Here is a 27,437-nt window from a genome sequence, read left to right on the forward strand (position 1 = left end):
CAAGCCAATCTCATTTTTTTTATAATGAAATACAGGTGTATTTCTTGCTTTATTCTCATCTGTGTTCTGCTCCATGCCAAGACATGAACATTTCAGGATTTTTGTAGATATGTTTGCAAAGACAAGCATATAATGAAAAAAGATGTGAAAGAAAGGCCAGATGACATCACTTCGGTCAGTTTAAAGAAGCTTAATATTTGGTTGTTTATAATCCCAGTATGTTAGTTGTTTGTTCTGTGATAAGAGCTTTTTTGGTGTGGAGACTGAGCCACAAGACTTATTGCAGCAATGAAGACAGTGTTTGTCTGTTGGTTAGAGTAATGGGTTGGAAGGCAGAAAGGTCTTGGGTCCTAGACCAAGCTGAATCAGTGGCTCATCGTGTGACTCTGGGAAAGTGCATTCAACTCAGTTCTGCAATATTGCAGAAATCAGGTCAGCTGCTAAACTGAAGCAGGTTCTAAGTGACAAGTCAATACTGCATATGGGAGAGGAGAGCCCTTTCTCTTATTCTGGATAAAGGTAAATTGCACACTGTTTTCACCTGAGCCTACATTTCATGGTGAAGAATTGTGGCTGTGGTAGCACTCTTGTATTGTCAATTGGATATTTTGAAGAAACAAAAACAGAAAAAAACACAAAGACAAACTTACCATCACTCCAAGAAGTTCAAATAGAAGTGAGTAGGAAGGATGAAAAAATATCCAAAGAAAAACTCTCTGCTGTTTATTTTGATATCAAGGAGAACTTAATTTATCCATTCCAGGTTTCAGATTTTGGCATCAGCTGATCACAAATATGCAAAATAAAATCAGCATTACATTGAACTATGGATTTTGTCTCCTGAATAGGGAAGTAACTAAAACAGCTTTTTGGTACAAATGGGAACTGAAAAATAATATGCAATTTTTATCAGCAGGAATAGTGCTGCTTCCACTGTTATAATTTTTCAGGTGTTCAGGTGCATATTGGGACATCTCATTTGCAAATTAAAAATAGGAGAAGCTTTTCCAGGTCCATTCTTTTCTCTTTGTGAAAATTTATTAAGACATCTTGCAAATCAAAAGTATATGGGTGAGAAAGAAGATTATCACTTGTATTTGACTACCAATTTTTATATCCGCAAGGATGAGATCTTTTTTATCAATGCCTTTTTCTGTATTTTAGGAAATACAGATTGCCTGGTTTGACCCCGTTACAAATAGCAAAATTTGCAGTGGGATCTGCATATAGTCCTGGTGTGTTAAATCCTGTAGCATATATACACTGTTTCACCCAAATCTTTACCAAAAAGAAATGTCTCAATAGTAGAAATTCACGGTAATCACTCTAGCAGATATTTATTGAGCTTTTTGGACTCCTTCCAAAAAAATTTACTTACAGCTGTATGTTTTGCTATTTTGCAATCACATCCTGCTGACTTTTTCCAGTTTGAAATGGCCAAATGGATCTGGAGAACACAAGTGACTAAATTCCTGATATTCAATGACCTGAATAGTTTTATCTGATCCGCTCAGAGCAGAGTAAAAGATTCAGGGAGAAGATTATGTTTTGGAATCTGAACTGAAAAATGAAATAGGTCAGTAAGAAAGCTAGTTCTCATGGTCTTTTTCTTGTTTCAAATAGAAAGGAAATGGTGGGTGTTGCATCTGACCAAGCAGTGAGCAATAAACCCTTCCATCATCAAATGTAGTTCTTTTCCCAGTTTGCAAATATCTTATCCATTCTTCTTACTTTTAAGGAAATACCAGCCCTATCCTGAGAAGCAGTTCTGACAAGTTGCATAGCAAATTTCCACATTTAATATTTCCAGTACAGTAATTTGTCTAACAGCCAACTCTGAAAACTGAGCCAGAACTGTAAGGGTTATATTGGGCTAGACACTTACCCATCGCCACGTATTGATAAAAGCAGTGTCAGTCAGTCTGAGCCATCAGTGATAAACCTGTACAAATCCTTTCCTTTCAAATTATGCTATCAGTGATAGCTCCTAAGTTCCAGTTCTTGCTGTATATATCTAATTGCAATTTAGTAAATAATTCTGCAAGAAGAACTCCAACTCAACTCTCTCTCTCCCTCTCAGTTATGTCTGATTTTGCAGGCACAGCAGGTTTAAAAAAAGCCATCAAAAACTGTCACCAACCTCCCCCCCTCCAAGAAAAAAAAAACCTCCCAGGATCTCCAAATACATAAGAAGCAGGTCAGCAGGTTATGGCTGTATACAGCTATTCTTCAGAGGAAAACTGGCTAACTAACTAAATATATAAATACAGTTCACACACAAACAGGCATTTTTAAGTAATTACGGAAACCAGGAAACTGGAATAAAATCTCAGTGGTTATGCTTACATTCGGGAAAACCTGGCACCATTGCACTGCACTGAACAAATACAGAAGACAGCCATGAAAACAGCTGTACAGCTGTTTTATATCAATCCCTAACTCTTGCTAATGCAATTGCATTGCTGCTTGTTCAAAAGCAAAAATCTTTCCTACATTGTCAGGTTTGTTTATTCTAGGTTTGTAATAGGTGCAAATGAGTTTTAGAATTATTGGATACACATGTGAAATATAATTTAACAACTTTAAGGTTTCCCAATCACTAAGAGTAATATGTTCTTAAGTAAGTTTGCCAATTTACGTAGGTGAGTAAACTAGACAGGTCAAATAACTGGCGTGGTTTATAAATAGACTAAAACATCTCCATATATAGACTAGCATCCAGACTTTCTATTGTTTGAAGCAAATGATATCATTATTTGGATGTCTTTTCAGAACTGAAAATGACTAGACTTCAGAAAATAAAAGTAGTTAAATATAGAAATTGCTACTTTAATGAGTGGATTCTGTGTTTCATTATTGTGCTACTAATATGTGAACAAATGGCTTTCTGTACTTGGGGATGGGAAGGGGGATTTCATTTCAGTAATATAAAATGTTGGACAAAAGCCAAATTCAGATTAATGGCTGACAGTCTCTTTTATCCTCATTGCTTTATGGAAAATATTTTTGATCCACTGTGCAATATAATTGAACATACCAGGTGGTTACACTGTCCACTAACTTGTGCCTTACATAGGCATTTACACTTGTGCAAATCAAATACAAATTGCATAGTAGTTTGCATAGGACTTTCTAATAGAATAAAATTAAAGGAAAAACAAACTGTGCCTTCTAGTATAGCTTGTCATCACAGACTCCCTAGAGACACAAGTAAATAGGTCTGCTTTGCCACATTAGATAGCTTTCTTGGTCATCATAACTAGAAAACACTTCTGCTGACTCCTGTAGTGTTAGTTTTTAAAACCACCTAACCAGATTCAATTAGGAATGATATGTTGGGAAGCAGGGCTCTTGTTAAGATGTCCCGGTGCTCTTTCTTACTCTAAAGATCACCATGCTGTTAGATGAGGAATGCCATGCTGTATGGTAAATGAGAATCAGTTGTCATATAAGAAAAGATAAAAGACTAAAATAATATGCGTCTCTAAAAGCATGCATTTGCCAGAGTGTAATCAAGTTTAAAAAGGTATCAAAACAAATTTTAATTTAGCAATCCAGGTTTTCCTTTGGCCGCTTCAGCATCTTCTTTCTCTGAGATTTGGCTGTAAGTATGAGCTGACTCTTTGTGCAGAGGGATAATTAAGTCACCTAAATTTAGGCATCTACATGTTCACATGTCTGACCTCGCATTATAATCAAGGAAGCCAGTGGGTATTAGCTTACCTGAATTAATAATAGTTAGTAATAACTAATAATTTGCATACCTTATTTTGCTTACCTTTATCAATGTATTTCCAGCTTCAAACTCTTACTTGACTCACATCTCTTTTTTTTCTGTGAGCAGATATGATTCCTAAGCTGGTAAAATTGAAAATGGATTGCTCATAGGAGCAACGCTTTTATTGTTTCTCTGTAAACGTTCTAGGTCTTGGGTGTCAGTTGATGACCCTGTAACATTTGCCCCTTTGTAAGAAGTATTACAGATATCTTCAGCCATGGCAGCACACTTCTCAAAGAGTTTAGTTTGCCTGCAACATCACCTCTCTCTTGCTAACATATGCTCAAGCCTTAGTTGATCATTAAGGAAAGATTTGTCATTCCTTTAGGCACCAAAATCGCCTGTCTTAAATAGGGAAGTCACAGAGGACCTTGTTCTTCCTTCTCTGGATGCAATTTTATTCTAGGAAAAGCCCTCTGTATCTTAACTCTCCTCAGTTAGATCTTGAGAGCTGCAGCACATTGCAGTTTTCCATAGCATTGCATATTATTCCAAAATAAACAGCAGTGATGAATATTTATATAATGGTGACCATTTTTGTTGTTTGACATTTTACAGTGTTTTAACTGTTTTTTTCCCATCTCATATTCCTTTCTTAGGATAACATATAATCGTCTCCGTGAGGAATAATCCAGCAAAATGCAGCTGAATCTAGTGTCTGTACCTGTAAAATACCAAGCCCCTATTCACTGACTTCTTGACAGAAAACTATCTCATGGCATATGCTGCTTGCTGGGAAGTACACTGTTTGCAGACTACCCCGTGCTGGGCAAGTGGGCAAGACACCTGTCCAGTTATTCAAATATCTGTACTGTATATTTAGGCAACTTTTAAGATTTACTCTGTGATTGAGCCTCTTAAAGACCTTATTTTCTTTTTAATGTCTACTATATCACAGCAGCTCCTTCTGGATTCCATCTGGTTTCCTGGGTAAATATGTGTTTGGGAGGAAAGCCACGAAAATAAAAATGCTTTTATGAAAACGTGAAGGGTAACTTCACACTGTAGTATGACTGGCTTCTGCAGTTGTTATGAGGCACAGTCTGTAAACTAGGACAAGAGAACTTTATAATTTGGAAAGGGGATGGTAAATAGTGCCCCAAATAGAGTGAGCTTGTGGAGCTGTGAAGTTTCATTTTGAAATGAAACTACAGCCTCCAAAACAAGGCCTCATGCCAGAAGGTTCATATAATCAAGAGCTACAAGCTGGACCGTAAGAGGAAAGTCTTTTATAGCTTCATTTCTAAGAGGTACAGGTTCATGTTTCCCATTACTGCCCTTGACACAGTTGCTGAGACATATTTGAAAGGGCAAGTTTATGTCTTTTCAGGACTCTTCAGCATCACAGACTTTGTGTTCTCTTGCCCTGCCTTCCCTCACCCCCAAACGCCAAGCCCAGGTATCTCAGAGCCTAGGAGCTGTGCTGCTTTTGTGTGCTCCTCCTCTTGACGTTTGCATGTTCATCTGGACTCAGAACTGAAGCAAGCTGCTTGCTCAGTGACCTGCATTCCAGTTTTCTCAATACACTCCATAGTAAGAGAAATAGCATTTGAAACTCCACGCAAATCAATAAAGTATAGTATTTGCCACAAGCATTGCTCTTTTCATTACATTGTGAAGATTGAATTAGGCAGTTGTTAAGAGACCAGCTTTCTGAATATGGCTGGTGGCATTGTCTCTGTGTTCATCCTGGGACCAGTGTCCTCCTACATGCTTTTTCTCATTGAAGGATATGTAAATACATTGCCCCCCCTACTTTTGGTGGGAAGTGTAAACATTCATATGATACTGAGGTCACACAGTAAATTATTCCAATTGCCATGCATGCAGTCTAGAAGAGATTCTGGCTTCCATACAGATATGAAAGAAAGAAATATTTCTTAGTCAAATAATTCTCAGAACAGTTGGAGAGAGCATCCACACCCACATCTTTTCCTTCCTCTCTGAATGTGCCAATTTATGTCCCCCTTTCCCCCGCCAATTAAGGCCTTCACAGTGGTCTTACTGTCCACTATACTAGGGGCTGCTGGATTGCAAGCAGTCAGCTTCAGATGACTGGTTCCTTCTTTGGCATTGTAATTCTATGAGAACAGAGCGTTTTCCAGCCTGGGCTTAATGCTGGTTAATCCAGGCCTCCCCCACTGACAACATTCTCCATACTTGTTTTGAATGATTGTTTATAGATGTTTCTAGAGAAATAAGTCTGGCATCCAGGCAACAAATGTTTTCTCTCTTTAAGTAGTTAAAAGCTGGGTTTAAGAAAATACAACTGTGCAATTATGCTTGAAACCAATGAAGTTCCTATCTGTCTGATTTCTCAACAACAGGAATAACCAAACGTAACCATATTTGAATTTTTCTCCATTTGTTTGAAAGGAAGCAGGAAATGAAATGCCTATAAATTGAGGTTTTATAGACTAACTTGAAATTAATATGAGTTTTCACAACTGAATGTCAAATGTGGAAATAAGGATTCACAACAGAAGTATGGGCCAGTCTTCTTGACAGCCATACAGTGTGCTGCTTCAGAGGCATGTTTGGAATCCTTACTTGAGTTTCGAACTAAAATCTCACATGAAGCATCTGCGTATGCCACCCACTGCATGCTGCAGAGGCATGCAGCATGCCAGCACCCTGAGTCGTAGATCAGCTTTTCAGTGAGTTCCCAGACCACCTAAAATCTTTGTCAGTAAAAATTGGAGGAGCTGCTGTGACTAATGGAAAGAATAGAATCGGGCTGCATCAAGACGGAAGTTAATGCACAACTGTAACTTACAAAACTGTACCAAAGAAAATGTGGGTGTGCAGAATCTTTTGATTCCAGGTTGCAGCATTTTTATTATAACTTCCTTTTTTTTTTTGAGCAGCATGTCAGGAAATGGCTTATATTTCCTGGATTTTATGTACTCATAGAACTTTCTTTTGAGGTCTGTCCTCTGGTTGCCTTTGTTCTTTGTCAGAATGCCATCCATTAGAGTAAAGGTACTTGAATGGGCATGCAGAGACAGCAATTACATAAATGTGGTCAAGATTAGTAATCAATAATTCATTAATGTGTGGCAAAGTTTAAAGAGACCTGAGGATATGTTTCAGTATTTTTTTAAGAGTTTGGCTGAAAGAAACTGGATTTAAGTCAAAACCAGAACCCTTTATGAATTCTCTAAAAAGAAATTGTCTTTTGTTGCCTGAAGATGTATTAACATAAACGATATTGTTTTGGGACAAAAATTTTGTGAGAAATCAAGAGAGCGAAAAAAGTTTTTTGTATTGGGACACCCACATTTTATGCTTGCTATTTCACATGCATAAAAAAGAGAATGTGTTAGCACGAAGCAAATATGCAGGCTTTACATACGTAGCTGGCACTTGCATGTTTTCTCTTGCTTGTGTATAAGTTGTGTTCAGGTCCCTTGAACCATGAATCTTATATTCATTTCAGCACAGTGACCCAATGTTATTAAAGGGAGAGTTGGAAAATTCCCTCTTCTCCCTTTCCGTTTATTTCTTTCCTTATTCCCCCTTCACCATCCATTGCAGCCTAGTTCATGGCCTGCTCCTTAGAGCATTCCCGAGGGTAGGTGCATGTTTGATTTCGTCAGTCGGAGAACTGAAATTCAGTCTCCCATTTCCTGCGAAACTGTTATGGGCAATGAATGGTGCAGCGGAAAGCTGCTCTATACATTCCTCCTCCACCCCATCATCTTCTCCAGCTGTATTTTAAAAATAGAAGAGGTACAACCACATTTGCTGGTAGGTCAGGTTCTGTGAGCAAGACATACTCATATAGGCCCCTGTGGATCTGTCTAAACTGCTGACTGAAAGAGGACAGACAGTGAATTTCAGCTTTTTGTCTGTTCTGGACTGCTCTTATCTCTGCAAAATAAATCTGCTCTAGAGAAGGCTGGCTCTAACCAGTGTGGACATAAGCTAGTCTGTGCCACTTGACCCCATGGCCAGGGATCTATCTCTGGCCTTTATATTTAGTAGTTTCTATTTAGCTATAGTCTCAGACGGCTGGGAAGTTACTCTGCCTTGTTTTTAGATCCCAGAGTAATTCAGCTGGAACCCAGGTGGCCAGGGTGGCACATACATGTGTGCATGGCCAGAAACAAAATGGCCCTGCCAGCTGTACTAGAGGAGCTTATTGTTAATATTAGTATTATTACACAATTATATTACTATAAAGAAATCTTATAGCACATAAGTGCTATTAAGTTGCAATTCTATTGCCTGTACTCCTGCACTGAGTATCTGGGTAAAAGTGTATATCCTTCCTTAAAAGTTTATCCCTTCTTAGCCCACCCTCCCATGCCAAGTCTTTCAGCTACAGACATGATGGAGAGTCCCATGGGCAGTCCAAGGGGCGCCCTGGGGGCTTGGGCCCACAGGTCAGCGTCACTGCTGCTTGTAGGCATCCACACTCCTACCATCCGAAAATCCCCCCCACTTCTTTTTTCTTCACTAGATTTAATACCCTATTCCCCATTTTTTCTTTTCCCAAACCCACCTTTACACTACCTGTGCATTTGCTTTTCTCCACCCAGACTTCTCCCAAATAAACAACCCACCCCTTATTACTTTTTCCTTATTGGTCACAATTTCGTTACAATCATACCCAAAGTCGGTGTTTCTGACAGTTACCTAGGGAATTTTGGCCCAACATTGTCTTACTGATAGTTATCTAGGTGAGACAGCCTTATATTCCAAAACTGATTTCTGACCTACAGTTCGTGCTGGTTGTATTTCATTTACATTATATGCATTTTGGACAGAATTACCATGCTTTAGCCTCGACTCCCCTACCTAATTCTAATTCAGCAGTTTCTCATGTAGTGCACAGACGGCTTGCATGCCAGTGCAACAGTATAACCCATTCTGTGCTCACATTATCTCTCTGCCCTTGAATGGTTTGCCTGACACTCCTTGTTCCCATCAGAGGCCTGGTGTTCCAGCAGCACCTCTTACTCACAGGGGTGTTCAGATTGAGACCCTTAGTGTGGGATTCATCTCACCTGAATCTAGGCATCTGCAGTGTAGACACATACATCTGAACTAGTTACGCTGGGCTACTTTTATAATCTGTGCCAGGAAAACTGACCCTTCTAGGGTGTGGTTTATCTCAAATATCTAAAATAGTTCTGATTAAATTCCCTGTGTTGTTTATAACAGCACGGCAGATGATGTGCTGTAGATGTCTATATCACAGATACCTTAAATTAGATTATATAAACCCCATTTCTAGAGCCTGCCTAGACTCCAGACTTGTTAATGATTAGCAGAATTTTGGATCACACAAAAAATTAGCAAGATCTGGATTTGGATGTTTAGTCAGTAGATAACCTCAGATTTGAGAAAGTTGCCATCCTTCCAGTTTACTTGCACAGATCCTAGAATACCATTTTGCTGCAAACACAGTTTTCAAAATCTAACTCCATGCTGACTAAATTAGGAGATCCACCTCCCTCTCTTTATATTTCTGCAGTGTAGATATCTCTGTATAAGCTAGTCACCTGCACCCACTATTATGCTTAACAGAGAGCAGTAAGTACTTTCTGGGACTAATGCAGTGGTCAGTATAGATGCCAAAATCAGAATGGGGTGAATTTTGTCCTAAGACTGCCTGTCTTCCCCACTGACTAAAAAGGTAGTCCAGGCACCTGTCTCAGGTCAAGACATCTACATCTGGATGTCACCATTGGTGTTACATTCCCAGAAATGTTTTTTCCTCAAGAAATAAACATTTTTGTGGTACTTTAAAACTACATTGTCCATCTCTAAGTTTTTAACTGGGCTTTTTGAATTCTAATTATTGCTAATTATGTTCCCATTTGATTTCCCTTCATGTGAATTGTGTGTCTGTGTGCATATAATTTTTTTCATCAGAGTTTTACAAGGGCCTTTAACAAATTTATTTTTTAACCTTAAAAAAGTCTTAAACTATAATGTTTTATATGTTTTATACTGTAACTTCCCGTAATGTCTGCTACTGTAACTTCCCCTTAATGTCAGATTAAATGACGGTGCAATTATTTGCCTTCAGGAAATTATAAACATGCATAGATGATAAAATGGAAAGTGTTACATGTGACTAAAGGCTTCCAGAGTCCTCTTACTAGCAGTCAAAAAATGAAGAAGCCAAAATTAGGCTATAAGGAGAGCCCAAGTATAATCCAGAAAAGACATATTTAACAATGGTCTCAAATGTTTTCTTGTTAAGTTCCCTACCTTTGGAGAAATCTTCCTAATTTTCCTCTTCATTATCTGATGAATCTATGTGCATAAAAGGACATAAAATGAGAAAAGAAAAAAAAAGCTTCCTAAAATTGTGGAAGAAAACAATTGTATCCCCACATTAGCTGCTGCTGTTGTTGCAACATGCAAATTAAAATGCTGGATGATGGATAGTACACAAACAATAGACCTTGAACTTCTTCCAGTCTAAATTAATATTAGCAGCCTCCCTTTTTTCACAAGTGCACAAATATCTTGCCATAGTTCTGATTCATACTCGATTTTCTCCTTAGCAACAGTTTACCAAGTTTAGAGTCACTCCGCTAATTAAGAAAGAAACAAACTCCTTATTGTTCTCTTTATTATTTTCGCAGTAGGCATAATTGAAAACCCACATGATTAAATTATTGTATCTGTTGGTCTGTTACTGTTAGGCCAGGATATATTGCTATTTACAGCTCCAACCAGAACAGCTCTTTAAAAGTTCATAATGAATTTCTATTAATGGCTGCACTCCTTAGTACCTTGCTCCTTAGCGAACACCTTAGTCCTGCAGAGGAAAATGTTCACACAGGCATCTGTGTGGCACCCGTGGAAATGAATAAAACTATTCTGGATTTCTGAAAAGGGGGGGAAGAGGGGACCTCTGTGGAAATGAAAGGACATGAGAGAAAGATCCATTTCATCTGCAAATAGGTTAATAGGGAAGCGACATGAAAATAGTAAGCTTAGTTTTCTAGTAAACTGTGTTTGTGACTGTCAGATCATTTAATTAACAGACAGACCAGCCTGAACAAGTTGCTAGAGTTCACAAAATGGTCTTGGCTTATTATTTCCTCTAAATACTAGCTTAAACGTAAAGTAGAGTTCAGAGCAAGATGCAGAGCACTATTATGTCCATGAGATAATTTTCGGAATCAAACATCTAACTTCTAAATAGCAGGGGGCATAGGTTCAGTTCTGTGGTCCTGTTTTATCAATGTGAAATGCCTATTCGTTTCATTAAATGTGGGAAGTAAGTATAAAACTGAAACTAAAATATTTTATTGTCTAAAACTATTGAATATGGAAATTAATCTTATGGCACAGCCATCAACCTCTCGTGACAAACAAAAGAATTTATTTGGGGAACTTTATATTTCTGCTTGCCATAATATATTGAGAGCCTGTTGTGTAAGTATAAGCCAAAGGAGAACTTAGGCAATGCCTGTTAGATACCTGCTTCATACCTTTTGTTCCTTCAGCTCATCCAGTGGAGTCCAAAACCTGGAGTGGTGTTTTCAGGTCCTCAACAGTGTAAAGAGAGACCTGGATACCTCAGAAATGTGATCCAACAACCCCACATGTTGAGCGGGGAATTGCTGAGAGCTAGTCCATGAAAAATGCTGAATGGGGCAGTGCCAGTCCCTTGCTATATTTTAGGTCCCTGAGTCGAAGCTGGGGCAGGAAGAAATCCAGAACTCAGCACTCCCCCCTGGAGTCAAACGCATACTGTTTGGGGGGTAATGCAGCGACTGGTGGTGTCAGCACGACCACCTTGTTGAACAGCAGCAAGGCAGTTCAGAGCACCCGTTTTGTTTTAGAGGCTTGTTTGTACCCAAGTCACCCACCTTTCAAGAAGCAACATGCTCAGGCAGGGAGAGGGAAGGAGGCGTTCATCCCTACCATGGTGCAGCAAAGGGTTCCCAGTTCTCCAGGCTACGAGGGGAGCAAGCAGAATGGCGCCTGACTCTGTACCCTCGTGACAGGGTGCCTTGCTTCTGGTTTCTGTTCTTAGGAGTATTTTTGGTTTTATGTAAGGAGTGGGGCACATGAAAATTAGCGGCAACCCTGTGGCTCCAAGACATGCTTCCTCTAGACTTCAATTCCACTACAGTCCATCTTTCGTTTCTCTGTGGATCTGTTAATTATTTGCTGTGGGGCAAAACAGGTTCAGAAATAATGATGAGGCATCTCGCCTTCTTTCCTCCTCCTTTCCAGATTACTTATTAGGCCGCTGGGGTACTCTTAAGGGTTTCAAACCTCTGAGCTCAGGTGGGCCACAGGCTGGTCTTTACTGTGTTCCTAATTCCTGAATTACAGTTATAAAAGTTATACCATAGCATGCACAGCATCTTCTTTTCTGGTCAGGTTTCTGAAGAAAAGTGACAGTAGCTGCTATATTTTGTGCTGTTGGTGTGCATTAGGTATGTTTTGAGCTTGCCTGTTCAGGTCCATCCAAGGATTTGCATAGGGTGTTGCATATTTTGTATTCATATACATGCAGTCCAGGCCAAAGCAGTTCTGGACATGCAACTGCAGTTACCTACTTAATCAACGTCTGAAGTCTAGATCAGAGTAGTTGGTAGCAAGTTGTAGGGACCTCCAGGATAGGCAGCCAGGAAAAGAGAGGAGTTTGGCTCGTGATTTTGAACATGATACCCAAGACTTCCTTTATGCCCTCCCATAAATATTTTAAAACGTAGCGACAATTTAGAGCATGCATAGAAGGATGCACTACATGGTGACACAGGACTTAGACTGTGTCCCTGAAGAATCCAAGCAGCTGCGTGTCTGTGATAGGGATATCTGTTGCATGTGTCAAAAAGATGTGTGAGACATATTGCTCAACATGAAGCTGCAAAATTTTGAAACTGTGGAGGGAAATTAATATAGTAACATTATATTTCTTGAGGCTGATCTCCAGAAACTGGAAAGTCACTCAGTGCTGCTGCTTCTAAGCATGACTTAAAGAGGTTTCACCTAGAAGTCATAGACCTGATCCAAGTCTTTGCTTGAGAAAACTCCCAGGGAGTCTGGGAATCAAAGCTTACTGTGTTGTGCCAGATACTGTAATTGATATCATTTAACTTTCTTTTTATGTATCTTCTGGTTTGCAGGGTGGAAAGACTTACACAGGACCATGTGGAGGAAGAGACTGCAGTGGAGGATGTCAGTGTTTCCCTGAAAAGGGGGGCCGTGTAAGTAACATTTTTTCCTGTTCAGATGTTCTTCATGGTACCAGTTCAACACCATTTGTTGTAGGTGGACTTGTGTCAGACTGTCAGAGCTAAGGATATTAAAATAATTATTCTTTTTCAGGAAAAAGTTCTGTTATTTCATCTTACACTTGTATATTTGCACCTGTAGATTGCAGCACTTGTTGATTTGAAGAAATACTTTGTTACAAAGTATAGCATGTTCTTCTGTTGAAGTTTACAACCAAGGGACCTCACAGCCATAATGAACTGATTAGACCAGAATTCTAGGGACAAACATCCTGCTATATTATATACTAGAGCATTCCTGGATTGTGGGACAGTGCTAAATAAATGTAAACAAAACCACTCAGTAACCTTCTCGAAATATTTCTAAAGAAATAGTATCCAATAAAAGATATCTGATACATGTGATGTCCATTAAAGCAGGCAGGAACCAGGCCTGCAAAACCTGAAATCCCCACTGGAAGGGAACCACCTGTGACTTTGTGGTGTTAGGTTCTTGCTGTTACTCTTTTTTTCAGTTTTGGGGAATAGTGGGAGATGAGGCAGAGGAAGGGAGGTGGGATGGGAGGGATTAGCCACCTGCCACAAAGAGCTCCAAGCAATAGGCCATTTTCTATCCTATATGGCTTAAAGCCCTGGCTGGCAGGCTCCTTCTGTACAATTTGGTCTTCTGCAGCTGAGAGGATGATTCAGCCTTTTCCATCCACCCATCTCTAAGAATAGGTCAGGAAAGAGATGCAGCAGGTCATATGCTCTTTCTGCTATCGCAGCCCTCATAAGCTTATTTAGTTCTCTGCCTTCCTTCCACACTGCACACTGCCAGGTTCAGTTTCCATCACATTCCTCAAGCTTGACTCCATGTCTGAGTGGAAGAAAAGGTGGAAGGAAAAGTAGAGTATAGGTGGGAGGCAGGGAACACTCTTGTTTACAGCAGAAGTCCTGACGTCTCTGTGGAAGTCAGATGATCCTTGGGTTACCATGCCATAAGCACTGTAATGGTTATATACTCCCATCCCCTGACCACGATCTGCTCATGGTCTGCTTTTCATTACGATAGTCTAATGGCAAACCAATGGAAATAAGACAAATAAACCCTCTGTTGACACACAGCTTCCAGTTGGGCTCTCTCCTGCTGTTATTGCCTTACCATGACCATTTAGCACATTAAGTTTAGCAAGTGCCTCCTGCCACATCCCTCCAAGAGCACTGAAAGACAAAAACTGTTGCTGTATGAAATGGGTTCAAGTCTGATGTTACTAATGTCTTTTTTCAGAGGAATTTTTTTTGTTCTAAGACCAAAGCATGGATGTACTTGTTCTGCTCTACAGTTAGTGAAAATAGTCATCTGTTGAAAAACTACCAACTTTGTAACTAAAGTATTTTTCATTTTCCTTAATGGCTGAATGAGTCTTATTTAACAAGTTGCTAAGTGTGCAAGAGAAGAGGCAGCCAAACAAAAGTAAATGAATACGTTAGAAAAGCTGAAAATGTTAAACTGTCCAAGTAGAGAATCAGTCTGGTGCCAGCGTCCAGAAGCTCCCTGTGATTTGCTTAGTATCTGCATTAGGAGATAAGAGCAGATTTAATGTGCTCCCTCTCCATTTTTCACTGATGTCAGAGAAGCAAAGTAACCTCAGTAACTAATCTTACTGGGCTCCCATTAAATATACACTAAAAAAGAGAAAAGGAGTACGTTACAAAATATAATTTATATTTTGCTACTTGTGGTTTATTGTGCAAGATGTGAAGGAATATTGGAGAAAGTAGTTTAAAGAATTTTATAACACTTCAGAAATTGTATTTTAATTCTGGAAAATACATACCTCACTCTGAGTCAGCATACACTGCATATATTTTGTGTCTACTGGTCTCTTCAGATGTCAAAACCTCGGTTAAACAGCTGGTTTAAGGAACAAGATTGGCCTTTAGAGACTAGTTAAATTTGGCGTAGCTTCTGATCTCATGCTAATGCTCAAAGGGAATATTTATTTTCACAAAAACTCTGTATCATCTGGCACGACACACACTTGCTGTTTGAGGTGACTCATTCCATGCACAATAGACATATTGCATGTTTACACTTGTAAGAATGCCTGGAGAAGTTTGCTAGAGCCTGCTTGTTCGGTGACTCTCTGGGTCAGATACAACAGACCTGTCACTTACAGGGCATCTGGAATTCAGGTAAAAATAGTGCTGTGAAAGTCTGCAGCCAGTTATCAGCCCTACCACTCTATGAAAATTTACATTCTTTTCATAACAGATCTCTCAAAACCAGACAAACAAAAGCACTTTCTTTGGATTTCTGCTAATGCGTGCATATCAGAAACTGTTGACTGATGTAAGTGCAGTGGAGTATTAAACACTATTGCAAATTATTAAAGTAGAAAAATCTGAAAAAAATGCCCGCTTGTTATTTATATGTGTTTCTACTTCATTTTCTGCTATTGTTTCAGTTCCATTCTTAAGATACAGCACTTAGATAAAGATGCTTTATTTATTTTCTTCGTCCAAGGGCATTTGTTTAAATAAAGTGTTCTTTACAAAAATTTCCCCTTGACATCATCTGGGGGCTCTGTGCTAGAGGCACAGAGGCACTGTCTATCTACACGTATGAGGATTCAGCTAGACTTTGGTCATTTGTGCCAGGTCTCCAGATGTATGACAGCTGGAAGCCCTGTGGTTCTGTCTTACACTGCTTTTGGTTTGAGACAGATAAAGTGAGGCACAAAGGCACAGAAAAGTTGAATTGTATTTCATATAGGCAGTTCCTAGGGACAAGAGACCACCTTGCCCAAATTAGTGCATGCACCCAGCAGGCCTGCGAGAAAGAATTATGGTGTCACTCGACTGTGCTTTCAGTTTTTCCTCCCCTTTTTTGGCTGGGCTTAGCCATGAAGCTTTCTCTGAAGAGCTAGATGGGAGCCAGTGGGGACAAGGAGAGGAAGCAGCAGAAGCTTCAGTTGCCTCCTGCGACAGCGGAGGAGCGGCTGCAGCAAGGAGAATCCAGCAGTCAACCTGTTAGCTCCTCCGTTGCATCGGAGCTGCTCCAGGGGCTGTGAAGGCACCTGGGAAAGGCACTTTCTGCTTCATTTCCATGAGGAAAACGGGTCTGAGTCTAACCTTCAGCAAATCACAGGGAATTGCTAATAACCACATTTTGTAATTCACAGCAAATGCCTAGCCAGTGCTTGAAGGAGTTTCTCTACAGGAATGTCTTTTTAGGGCCACACACTATCCCCTTGAAGTTACCACCTCCTCTGCCGCTTTTGAGTTTATACCTTTGGAGCAAAGAATAAAGAGAACTTCTTCCATGAGCCAGGTTTTCTCTAATTTCTAATGACGCTCTAGTCTTTGTTGCTTTTCACTGCAGGGTAGCTATTTTACTTTAAACCTAGATGCGTATTTACTGTTAGCTGGATACAAATATCCAGTCTTCAAAGGCCTAAACATACCTTGTGACTAATCAGGTGCTTCCAGCTGGGGCTGCTGGTGCCAAGCTCAGGGAGCAGCTTCACAATTATCTGGCCATTTTCACAGCCGGCAAAAAGCTCAGCCAAGTTGTAGTGAGAATAAAAATTCTTGCAGGACTGTTCAAATCCAGATGAAAAGAAATCATGCGTATATAAACCTTCGGTGGAGGGCACAGGGTGAAAGGGAGAGGGAAGAGAGCGACTCATCCTCTTGCTAAGAGGTATGTGGAGAAAATATCATAAGTACTAAGGTGCCTGAAAAATAGGGAAAGGAGATAAGGGAAGAACTGACATTGTATTAAAATCCTATTTTGAATAAAATTGAGGCCTGTGAATAAAGGAAAAATAAGGAAAAACTTCTAGTTTCTTTTTTTTTTCCCCATAGATTTTTATTGCAGCTCTTAAAATTTTGAGGTTTAAAGCTCTTTGCAAACCATATATTGGACAGAGTAGACTATATACACCTTTAAAATTTGTTACAACATTAATGCACTTATGCAGGAAATGATAAATCCTTTCAGTACAATGACCAACATTCGGTCTATTGAAGTAGTACCTCTCTTCATAATCAACCTAGAAGGCTTTGTAGAAAATGGAAGTGAATGGAAATCTTTTTGATGTCTCTGTAGAGTGAGAAAATGCATTCTATTGAAATCTCACTTTGTACTTTCTGTCAGAGTCAAGCATCTAACAGTCCTTGAGCCACTTAGCTAATGTTTCTGTAAGGGGCTGGAATAATAGAAACTGTGAAATAAAAGAGAGTTTCATGTCCCCATAAAGGCCATTTTGTTCACTAAAACTCTTTTACAGAAATTTTGTATTGCCTTTACTAGTGCAATAGCCAGGAGTAAGCTATTACCAATTCACTTATAATCATTTCCCTCTGCTTTTGGGTGCTATGCTATAGTGAAATCTAGTGTCTGAACTTTACTTATAAATGCTTTGTGTACAAGTTTAGGTCTTAACACGTGGACTGTGTCTGGCAGATGTTCTTCTCTATACTTAAAAAAAAAAAACCAAAATACAGCACTTAAATATTCTAAGGTCACTTCCATTCTTATATCTTCAGGGAAATGTATAAATTCAATAAAATCATTTTATAAACTTCTAAGTAGAGTAATTCTTGAACTTTACCATTAACCAAGGTCTGGCTGGTATAATGGTCATAGCTTCTTTGTAAATCTCTGTTAGGGTAAATAGATATATCTGATGAAATCTGTTATTTTACCTTATTTTTACAAAATAAGAAATGTCTTCCCATGTAATTCATCTAGCCCACTACTGTGTCTCCAACAGTGACAGTAGGAGAGGCTGGGGGGAGCATTTCCCTATTTATATATTCCTTCAGTACCCATGTGGAACCTGCTCTCCATGAACTTGTCTAATCCTTTTCTGAACCTGCTGTTACTCTCTGTCTTCACAACCTGCTGTGGCAGCAAGTGCACTACTCACATGGTAAGAATTACTATCCAGTCTCCCTCCAGTTTCATTGCGTACTCCATATTTCTAGTACTGTAAGGATTGGGAAAGAACAGTGCTGCATTTACCTTGTGCACTGCTTCAAAATTTTGTACGCTTCAATAATATCCCCTCTCAGCTTTCTCCTGTTCAAAATGAAGAGTCCCAGCCCTTTTAGCCTTAGAAGGCAGCACTCACTCCCCTAATACCTCCGCTCTTCTCCATCCCTTTGGTGAGAGACCAGAACTGCACACAGCATTTAGGATTATAGGCACACCAAGGTCTTAGCAGCAAATTGATACCTGCTGTTTTCTTCTCAGTATCACTCCCAATGACCTCTGAAGCTTATCTACCCACACAGTTTTGTGAGGTCCTTCTGGAGCTCCCCATCATCAGCATGGCATTTGACAACCGGAGAGAGATTAGTATCATCTGCAAACATGGATGTTTCACTATTCAATTCTTTCTCTAGGTCACTGGTGGAAATCTTTACTGAAGCCATTTCCAGCACCCATCTCTGAGATGCCCCACTGGTGTTGTGTCTCCATTGTGAAAAGCAACCATCAAGCCCTGCTCTTTTCTTCCTATCCTTTAACCAGTCCTTCAGTCCATAAAAAAACCTCTTCTGCAACCCCAAGGGAATTTATTTTAATGATCTTTGTGAAAGGCATTTTGAAAATCTGCATATATTATGGCTACTAGGTCCTTGGCCAGCAGATCTGCAATTTCACATTTGAATTCCTTCAGAAGTCTCAGGTGATGGTCACCCTGATCACTTATTAACATCTGCCCTACCTATTTTGTCTAATACTTCCTGTATATTTACCTGAAATTAATCTGGCTCAAAGAATAGCTTGGATTTGGGACTATCTCAAACACTTTCAGCAGTAAAGACCTGTTCTCTACTATGCCCTTATCATCCCTGAGTGCTCCTTTTAAACCTTTGTCATCATGTGATACTGCTGCTTCCCTAGATGGCTTCTTGTACACCTTTAAAGAATTTTTTACTATCAACTTGAGGATCTTTTGCAAGATGTTCACATTCTTTTTTAGTCATTCTGGTTTTCATTTACGCATGATCTGTTGTGTTTTATGGGCTTTCTTGTTCATTTCAGCAGTTTTGTAAATGCTGGTCTTTTTCCCTCCAATAGCCATCTTTAGCTTTTTTAAGGAGCTATGCAGGGTTTTTATTGGACTTTTTTATTTATTTTTTTGAGACGTGACACACGGTTTACCAGGACTTTTAATGCAGTATTTTTGAAAAGCCTCCAGGTTCCTTTAGGCTTCTTGCCTTTGGGACTGCTTTTTTTAGGTTTTTACTATTTGTCTCATTCTTATGTAGTTCCCCTTCTTGAAATTAGATATTTGTGTGATGTATTTGTTTGGCCTGCTCCATCCCACTACAATATTAAGTCCAATTGTATTGTGAAGCTATTACAGAGTAGTTCTTCCATTAATATCTCTGGAACTAGGTCCTGTGCAGCATGCAAGACTAAATCCAGAGAGGCATCTTTTCTTGTGGGTTCCAGGAGTCATTGCTGTAAGAAGCAGTCATTTTTTGTGTCAAAAATATTTATGTCCATGTCTCAGCTAGATGAGGCATTGTGCCTGTCTATTTGTAGGTAGCTGAAATTTGCCACTCTTTGTACCAGTCCTAGTTTTGCAGCTTCTCTAATTTCATGGAACATTTTGCGATTAGTGTCATAAGCTGAGAGTCCTAAATACAAGTGCAGTACTACCTTTGTGTTACTTCCACCCACAGAGATTCCCTAATGTTCCCCTTTGCCCCCAGCATTTTTTTCTGTTATGCTTTGTATTATCCTTCACATGCTGTGCCTCTCCCCTGCCTTTACCTCTTCTTCTATCATTGCTGTAAAGTTGACAGCCTAGCTGCACTGTATTCCGCATATTAGTCTCCTTGCACCAGCATAAGGTGCCTGCTATATCAGGGTTGTCATTTGTCGCCCAGAAATTGAGTTCCCTTGTCCTATTTTTTAGGTCTCTAGCATCAGTGTAGAAGCACTTAGAAATTTTGCTCATTCTCTGTTGCAAGTGCCAGTCAACTGACATTGTAAATGGTTATTTACATTTCCTGTTTATTGTATTTATGCTGTTTATTTCCTTGCCTTTTCAGAGATTGAACATTAGCCATGTCTCTCTCACAAGTTGCTTGAGTCTGAACCAGGTGCTCCACCATACCTGTCAGTCATCCCCCTGTTTCTAATTTAACTGTTTTTCTGTGACCTTTTTAATCAGCAGCCTGATTCTGTTTTGACGAGTCCAGCCCATTCTTTCTATGCAGGTTTTTCTTATTCCAGAGTTTTCCTGGACTTCAGTCTCCCACACAGCAGACTTGAGTTAACCCCCTGAAACATCGCTGCTGTACTTTCCTACATCAGTGGTATAACATAGGTTGTGACCAGTTCCTCCCTTCTACCCCACCAAATACTTATCTGGACATCTCCTGGGTTCTGCTGCCTTTGCTCTCAGCAGGCTGTACAGTCCTCTCAGCTGTTGCAAACCCAGCTATCTGTGTCCAATAATCAAACCTCTCACTACTTTCACTTGCTTTTTCCTCTCCTGGAAAACTCCCTCTGCTCCAGGAGCATCCTCAGAAGAAACGGATGTTATAATTGACTGGAGATTGGAAAGAATTTGAGATTTCATCCCTCCTTCTAAGCTGATTATCCTCCTTCCCTGAGATTGACATCCTCTGCATACACGTTTAATCAACATCAGAGATCTCAATGGTGGCCACTTAAGGCAGTCACCACAGAGGTGGGGCTGCTCCATGACGTCCTTGCAGGCCTTGTCTATGCACCTGTTTCCCTTAGCTGCTCCAGCTCAGCCACTCTTGCCCATGGAGCACAAATCCATTCTCCCCAGACCAGCAGCTCCACATACAAAGCCTGCGTCTGGGGTGGGTAATAACATATTGTGCTCTCTGTGCAGCAAACAGAATGGTCCCTGCTGTGTTGCTCAGCTTCTACCTGCAGTTTGAGCTTAAAATATGTTTGTTCTTGAAAGCTTATACTACTATGACTTCTCCTTTGATTGGGTGAGTAGGGTTACTTTTCTCTTTCCCTACTCTATCCTTATTAAGCTAAGTAGCAGCAAGAAAGATCTGGCCTCCCTGAGATGTACCTAGGAGTTGTGGGGAGAGAGCAAGCTGATCAAAGCCTCTGTATACAGGCTGATGCCAACTTTAGGCCTGTGCAAGCACCACCCCGTTGTAGGGGTCATGGGACAACCTTGCTAGTTCATGCACCCTTCAGACATCCTCAAGAAGCCACTCAGCAGACACCCAAACACATACCAACTGCCGTGAGAAACCCCACTGAGCTTGGTGAATTCACCAAGCTTATGTGCCTTGCTTGGTGACACATAAGCAAGGATGTGTCTTGCAGCCTGCTGCCCTTGCTTGCATTTCTCTTTTTGGTCTCCCCTTCCCCAAACAGAAATGATTTGAAAACTGCCCTGTTTGCCCAGCACTGTTTGCTATGCAAAGGTATGCTAACTTTGGGAATGAATTTGGTCATGTATCTTCAAAAGTATTGTCAGATTCTGCACTGGAATGGGAATGAAGTACCAAAAAAAGATATTTCAAATTTTCATATTGCTTCATAGCCCAAGACTGAGTGTGTTCTCTCCCTGAAAACTTTCAGAGGGAGACGCTGCCCTCAGAGGGAAGGTATTTGTAAAGGTAGCCGATTTAAATGCAGCGTATCTATAGTGCTAATAAGCATTAAGCGTTGACAGGAAGGTAGCTTTCAGTATTTCAATACTGTACCTCAGGATCACTGATCAAGGAATCAAGTCTGGTACGGTATGTTGAGATTTCTTCTTTTTTTCTCAGGCTAGTCAAGATAATACTGGAAAGCAGCTTAATGGTGTCTGTAAAAGAAAGGGAAAAAGAGTATATAACCACAAAAATGTGTTTAATAGTGTGAAACTAAATTCTGCTCTCAGCTACAAGGGTTCATTCCCTTTTACATACACGTTTGAAGATACAGTTTCAAATATACGCTTTTATTTATGTTTATCCTTTTAAAACACTGCCATATAAGGCCTTACCAGCATACATAAATCCCCAGGCTCTTGACATTGTTCCATAGACTTCTAAATCTTGGGCTTAAGGCTTAATTACATGAACTGTTAGCAAGTAGGCTCTTAATCTCTAGAATTAGGTATCAAAGGCAGGCAGAATTCAGGTTTGCTTGAAATAACTTGACTTGAGTCAGTCTGAAAGTTAATGTCTGTTTTTTGACCTAATATTGTATTTACTCAAAACTGCTTAACCTGGGCTACAGTGGCTATCAATCAGCCATGTAGCTAGTCACTCATGTTGGTTGCTAATTGCTGTTCTTTAGTACAGTTGCCCTGACATTTTTTTAAGTGAAATATGCATGCTTCCTTTTCTTCTTTAACTCTGTTTATACATGTTTAATCAACATCAGAGATCTTTTTGAACTGGTGGACGGAGGTTAGATAACTTTCCCATGAAAGAGAAATAGTGAGTCCTCCTTACTTATGTGCATTCTACACAAAATCTGAGACTTGGGAACAGTCAGTGGAAGATTTCCTTGGGAAGCTGTTTCAGACAAATGTCTGAAATGTTTTGACACATGCAGAAATATACCACTTAAAATTTTCATGACAAAACCACATTTTCATCTGCAAATGTTCAGAATATTTTAAAGGATTTTAAAAGGTTAAATAAAACTGAAATGAAATCTGTCTCTCAAATCAAAGAAAATATTCACATTAACCAAAAATGAATTTTTTGTCCTTTTTCTCTTTTTTATATTCTTTTGCAGTGTTTCAGCTTCAGCCAGATACGAAACATTGTTTGATTCCTAAAGTAAACTTTAAAAATTATATACCTGTAATCTAAAGAGCTGTGGTATTGTTAAGCATGCCCCATGCTGACAATCTGCGCTCTCTGTCTTCTTTTCAGCCCTGATAGCAAAATTCCTCTAAAACACGTTCAAATCAACAGTGGAGGAGAAAAAGAATGGTACTTGACTGAAGAGTGGTCAAAAATATGCATCCACCTTTTTACTCCCATTTTCAACTTCATCTTTTAAAACTTTCAGATATTCATTCACATTATCTCCAGCAAAATAGCTAACAAAGCACAGCATTCATACAGATGTACTATTTCTCTGAAACCAGTTGACTTAGGTCAGAACTATGCAGATACTTCTCCCATGAGCTTGTCTCAGAGCTTTGCAATCTCAACCAGTGTGACGAGAACAATGCAGGAGTGTTGGTCAAAGCTCAGGAATTAGTATAATCAATCAAAATGCATACCAAGGTTGTGTCTTAATCAAAATTCAGACTGAAATTAATGTCCTGGATTAACTCTATTTGCAGTGTGGGTTCAGCTCTTGTTGTATTTGAAATGACACCATTTGATGCCTTTTGCATTAGCGACATATTCCATTGATCTGTGGGCTTGTTACAAACAAGAAAACAATGCTCAGAGTAGTTTGTTAATAAGCTGAGAAGATATTTCACTGGTATTTTAGGAGTTTATTTTGAGGACAGAATTTTTAAAGGCATATTTGGCCATCTGCATATTACAAATTTGAATGAGAGAGAAAAAAAGCAAGATGAAACACCCTTTGTTGGTGTAGGAAAAGAAATGAAGAACCATTTTATCCAGAAGATAAAATAAAACTTATTTAGCTGTAGTGAAGAAATAACAGAAATGAAAATTTTTAAAAGCCAGCTGTCTTGCCAGAGATGAGCAATGGAAAGCTGTCTTGATCACAAAGTTGAATAAGATTCAGTCATTGAAACTAGAATAAGAAACCTCTGGATATGATTCACAATCATTTAAAAATATTACTATAATGAAACAACAAATAGCAAATTTGAAACAGCAAAAACAGCTCAAAACTGAAACAGCAAATTAATTTTTTTCCTTACCATCTTCCTATGAAATACTGAAAGTATATTTTACCTTTTTTAGAAAATAAGTACATGCAATTAAACAATTTTGTGACTCTGTATGTATTTATAAGTTTTTCACTCATTCTGTCTGTAGAGCACGGTACATTCTCATGTATCATTGATATTTTTGTTTGTTTTTCACATATGAATTACACTTCATTATGAATGTGAAACGTTCTGTCTGGATTGTTTTAGGACACATGTATTGTCTGTTTGGTTAGACCATCAGGCTTTGACTTCTGACATTCAAGTATCGTTCAGATGGTACAACTACCGCACAAATATATTTTTTGTACTTTTGGCCAAGTTCTGCTTACTGTGAATAGTAGTTTACAGAACATTCAGTCTGTGAATGATAGCCTTTCTCTGTAATTGGGTAGTCCACACAGGCATCTAAGGGGGATAATCCAGGTCATCTTTTAGCTCTTAAATTACACTCCAGAGAGTGTAAATGGTTTCTCATGACATGTGTCCAGGGCTTTACAAGTTTCTCAAATGGTGCTTGTTTCTATTTTCTGTGGTTTTGTCACATGGGACCAACTAACATTGACCCATTTTCCTTTTGTCTAATTTGGTAAGTATTAAAATATTAATGGAATCCTTTGAGTCTGACCTTGGTAGATCAGGAATGTGGGAATGGGCAGACTGTCATAATGCACAGTATCTGTCTAGGCAGATTAATCCCGCTCTCAGTATTTTCTCATTGATACTTAAGAGAGAAAATGTTCCATATTTACTTCAATTTAAATGTATGTAAGTATTCTAAATACAACTTTCCAATGTCTTGGCATAATGAAGAGGGCATATAAATGCCTCCATTACACAGATCTGAAAAAAGGCTTGACAAGCATTAAAATATCCGACAATCATATATTCACAGTGGGAGTATGCAGAAAGATCATGAAGGAAACTTCTGTTTTAGGCATGGAGAATGGCTCTAGACGGTGAATAACCTGAAAGCCCAAACAAATAAAATATCCCTTTTGAAAATGTGCAGCATTTTTTCTCCCACAGGCTAAAATTATTTTTCTATGAAAAGATTATGTTAATCTGTCAGAATCCCTGTTGTCTAGTACTGTCGTAGATGCCCATCAAAGAAAAGCTCTTTGTTTTGGGTGGGTTCTTTTGTATGGGTCATGGTCGTCCAATATACTTCTATGTTTAACTGTGTCTACAGCGTATTTTGGTAGTTAGCAAAACTCATTTTTGCAAATACAATATCACTGATTAGAGAGATATTATCAAGCCTTATCTAAGCCTATCTATTTGGACCCAAGGCTCTTGGCAGAGCATAATGTCAGTCTAAGAGCAAAAAAAAAAGAAAATCCTTGTACTCACTATCCTCCCCAATGCTCATAATGCTTCAGTCCATTCCAAGTACAGTTTTTCTGCCCACTGTAATAAGGACTGGGATGTGTCCTTACTATTCTCTTCGGACCCAAACATGTCTTTTTCCCCTGAAAGCTACCTCTTGCTTTTGACTATTTCTCAGTTTCTACATCTTCTACTTCTGTCTTATTTTAATGACATTTCTGTCACTGCCCCAACCTTATCCTAAACTACATGTAGCACCTTTTCCTGTGCAGTTTCACCAGTTTTGTATCAAAGGCTTCCCATGAGAGACTTTACTTCTTTGTCGCTCAGAATAGGAAGCTAATAAGCTAATTCTGTGAGCTAAACTCTTCCCCCCAACAACGTAGAGGTCTGTGCTCTTCACCACATGCTATGTTTGTCTTCTTTAGGATGTAAGCTCTTTGGGGCAGGAACTATTTGCATTTGCATTCTTTGCACGGTGCCAAGAGCATTGCTAGCACTTGCACAGTAATAACAAAAGTCACACACGCAGAGGGACAGAATGACAATTTCTTTCAAATGCACAAGAACTCAAACTGTGAGGGGCCCTGAGGCATCACTCTGTGGCCGTTGGACCTGTATATATTCATTATTTTGGTATTTAATGAGGGCATGCATTGGCATGACAGTTTATGGTTAGAACACATTTTCCAAAAGGAACGTTTCCAGTGTGTCCCTGGGAAATATGACTGTGCTGGTACCAGAGTGTCCCTTACAGCTGTGAGACTAACTCCCTTTCCATCACAGAGTTACCGTGCCAGAGTCATCTTCTTACATGTGCAGCCACAGATGAGGTTGTGGGGATGGTTCACTTGCCTTCTGCATGGCCTGCAGACTGGCCAGGCAAAATTGTGAGAGAACCGCAGTGCCTGTTCGGCTGCTGCCTCCTTGCAGATGAAGAGAAACTCTTCAGGAGGAAGCAGCCCAGCCTTGTCCTTCATCACCTCCTCAAAGGAGCAGGGGTTGCTCCCATGCGTGGCACAGGGCAGCTTCTGCTGTGCAACTGGGGGCCCAGGGACTGCATGCCTCCTTTGCCTGAGCCATGGGGCAGAGCCCAAGGTGAGTGCACAAGCTGAACAGGGCCATTTGGTCTTCTTTTTGTCATAACATCAATAAAACCCCGCAAACCAAACTGCAGAATTTGTACCCCGCTCCCTCATAACTGATTCTTCCCACGTGGTCTTGATAGAGTTGTACTGCTTCATCCAAGTGAAAATATTCAAGCTTCCCTGACCCACAGCTCTCTCTGCAGGTCTTCTCCCTTTCTCAGCTGGCTTATATCTTTCAAACAGTTGCGCAGTTGGTTTTGCTAAACAACATAAGGTTATAATAAATCAAGTGAGAAGATTTGTACTGTGCTCCCTACTGTATGGGAGAGGTCCATATGCTTTAATTGCTTCCTCTGTACTTCAAATATGTGTATAAAATCTCTGCAGTCATGTGTAACTGCCAAGATCCTATGGCGTGGCTTGAAAAATACATGCAGTGAACTCTAAAATGCAGCAGATGTTCTATGAAATATAAAGTAAAATATAAAATGAAAGAAGTCAGTTTATCCAGTTAAATAACAGGGTCAAAATTCAAGAAGTTGAAGTGGAGAATCATACATAGATCAACAGAAGGGAGAAGGGGGAAGGACCAGAAAGCTTCCTCAGGATATGATAGGGTTTTGTCATCAAAGGAGATGAGGAAAAACATTAAAGCCCTCAGGAAAACAGAACAGCCTAAGGAGAAAAACACATGCCTAAAAAAAGCACTTGGTGAATTGTAAAGCCATTTGAAAAATGCCATCACAAAATATAACTGCTGTTAACAACAGACCTTTGAGCACCATAGAAAAATAGTGCCTAAAAGGTGGGCTGTTGCTGTGCCTTCAAGCAAAAATGCAGAGGAAAGTCTCTATGCACCCAGGAGCAGGGTCAGTGCCCTGGGACGAGGAGCAGGAGGTCGCTGGCCCCCTTGTTCCCTCCCATCCCCGGCACGTTGCTGGGGGGTGCATAAGCCAGCAGCCCCCTCTTTCCCCCTCACTTTTTCCTTCAGGCCCCAGTACAGCTTGTGCAGGGTAGGAAGGGTCAAGATTTTCTCCTGGCAGAAAAGGGAGGCAAAAAATAAAAGGTGATGGTGGTTCTCAGCAATTGTATCTGCAAGGCTAGGTCTGAGTGGGGAAATAATCACCCCTATGCCTGGAAGGCTATTTCCCCAGGG

General features: G+C 39.7%; 1 protein-coding gene across 1 annotated transcript in view; it reads left to right on the forward strand.

The window, feature by feature from the left end:
* The first annotated feature begins 12,894 nt into the window (after nucleotides 1-12,894).
* The window catches only part of COL4A2 (collagen type IV alpha 2 chain), a 102,276-nt gene continuing 87,733 nt past the window's right edge, over nucleotides 12,895-27,437 (forward strand). Inside the window, exon 1 of the mRNA XM_026068029.1 lies at nucleotides 12,895-12,969. The gene's annotated coding sequence lies outside the window, so the exon portion shown is untranslated. The remainder of the gene's footprint in view (nucleotides 12,970-27,437) is intronic.

The sequence above is a fragment of the Apteryx rowi genome, unplaced genomic scaffold (genome assembly GCF_003343035.1).
Source record: "Apteryx rowi isolate R43461 unplaced genomic scaffold, aptRow1 scaffold_267, whole genome shotgun sequence".
NCBI classification, from domain to species: domain Eukaryota; kingdom Metazoa; phylum Chordata; class Aves; order Apterygiformes; family Apterygidae; genus Apteryx; species Apteryx rowi.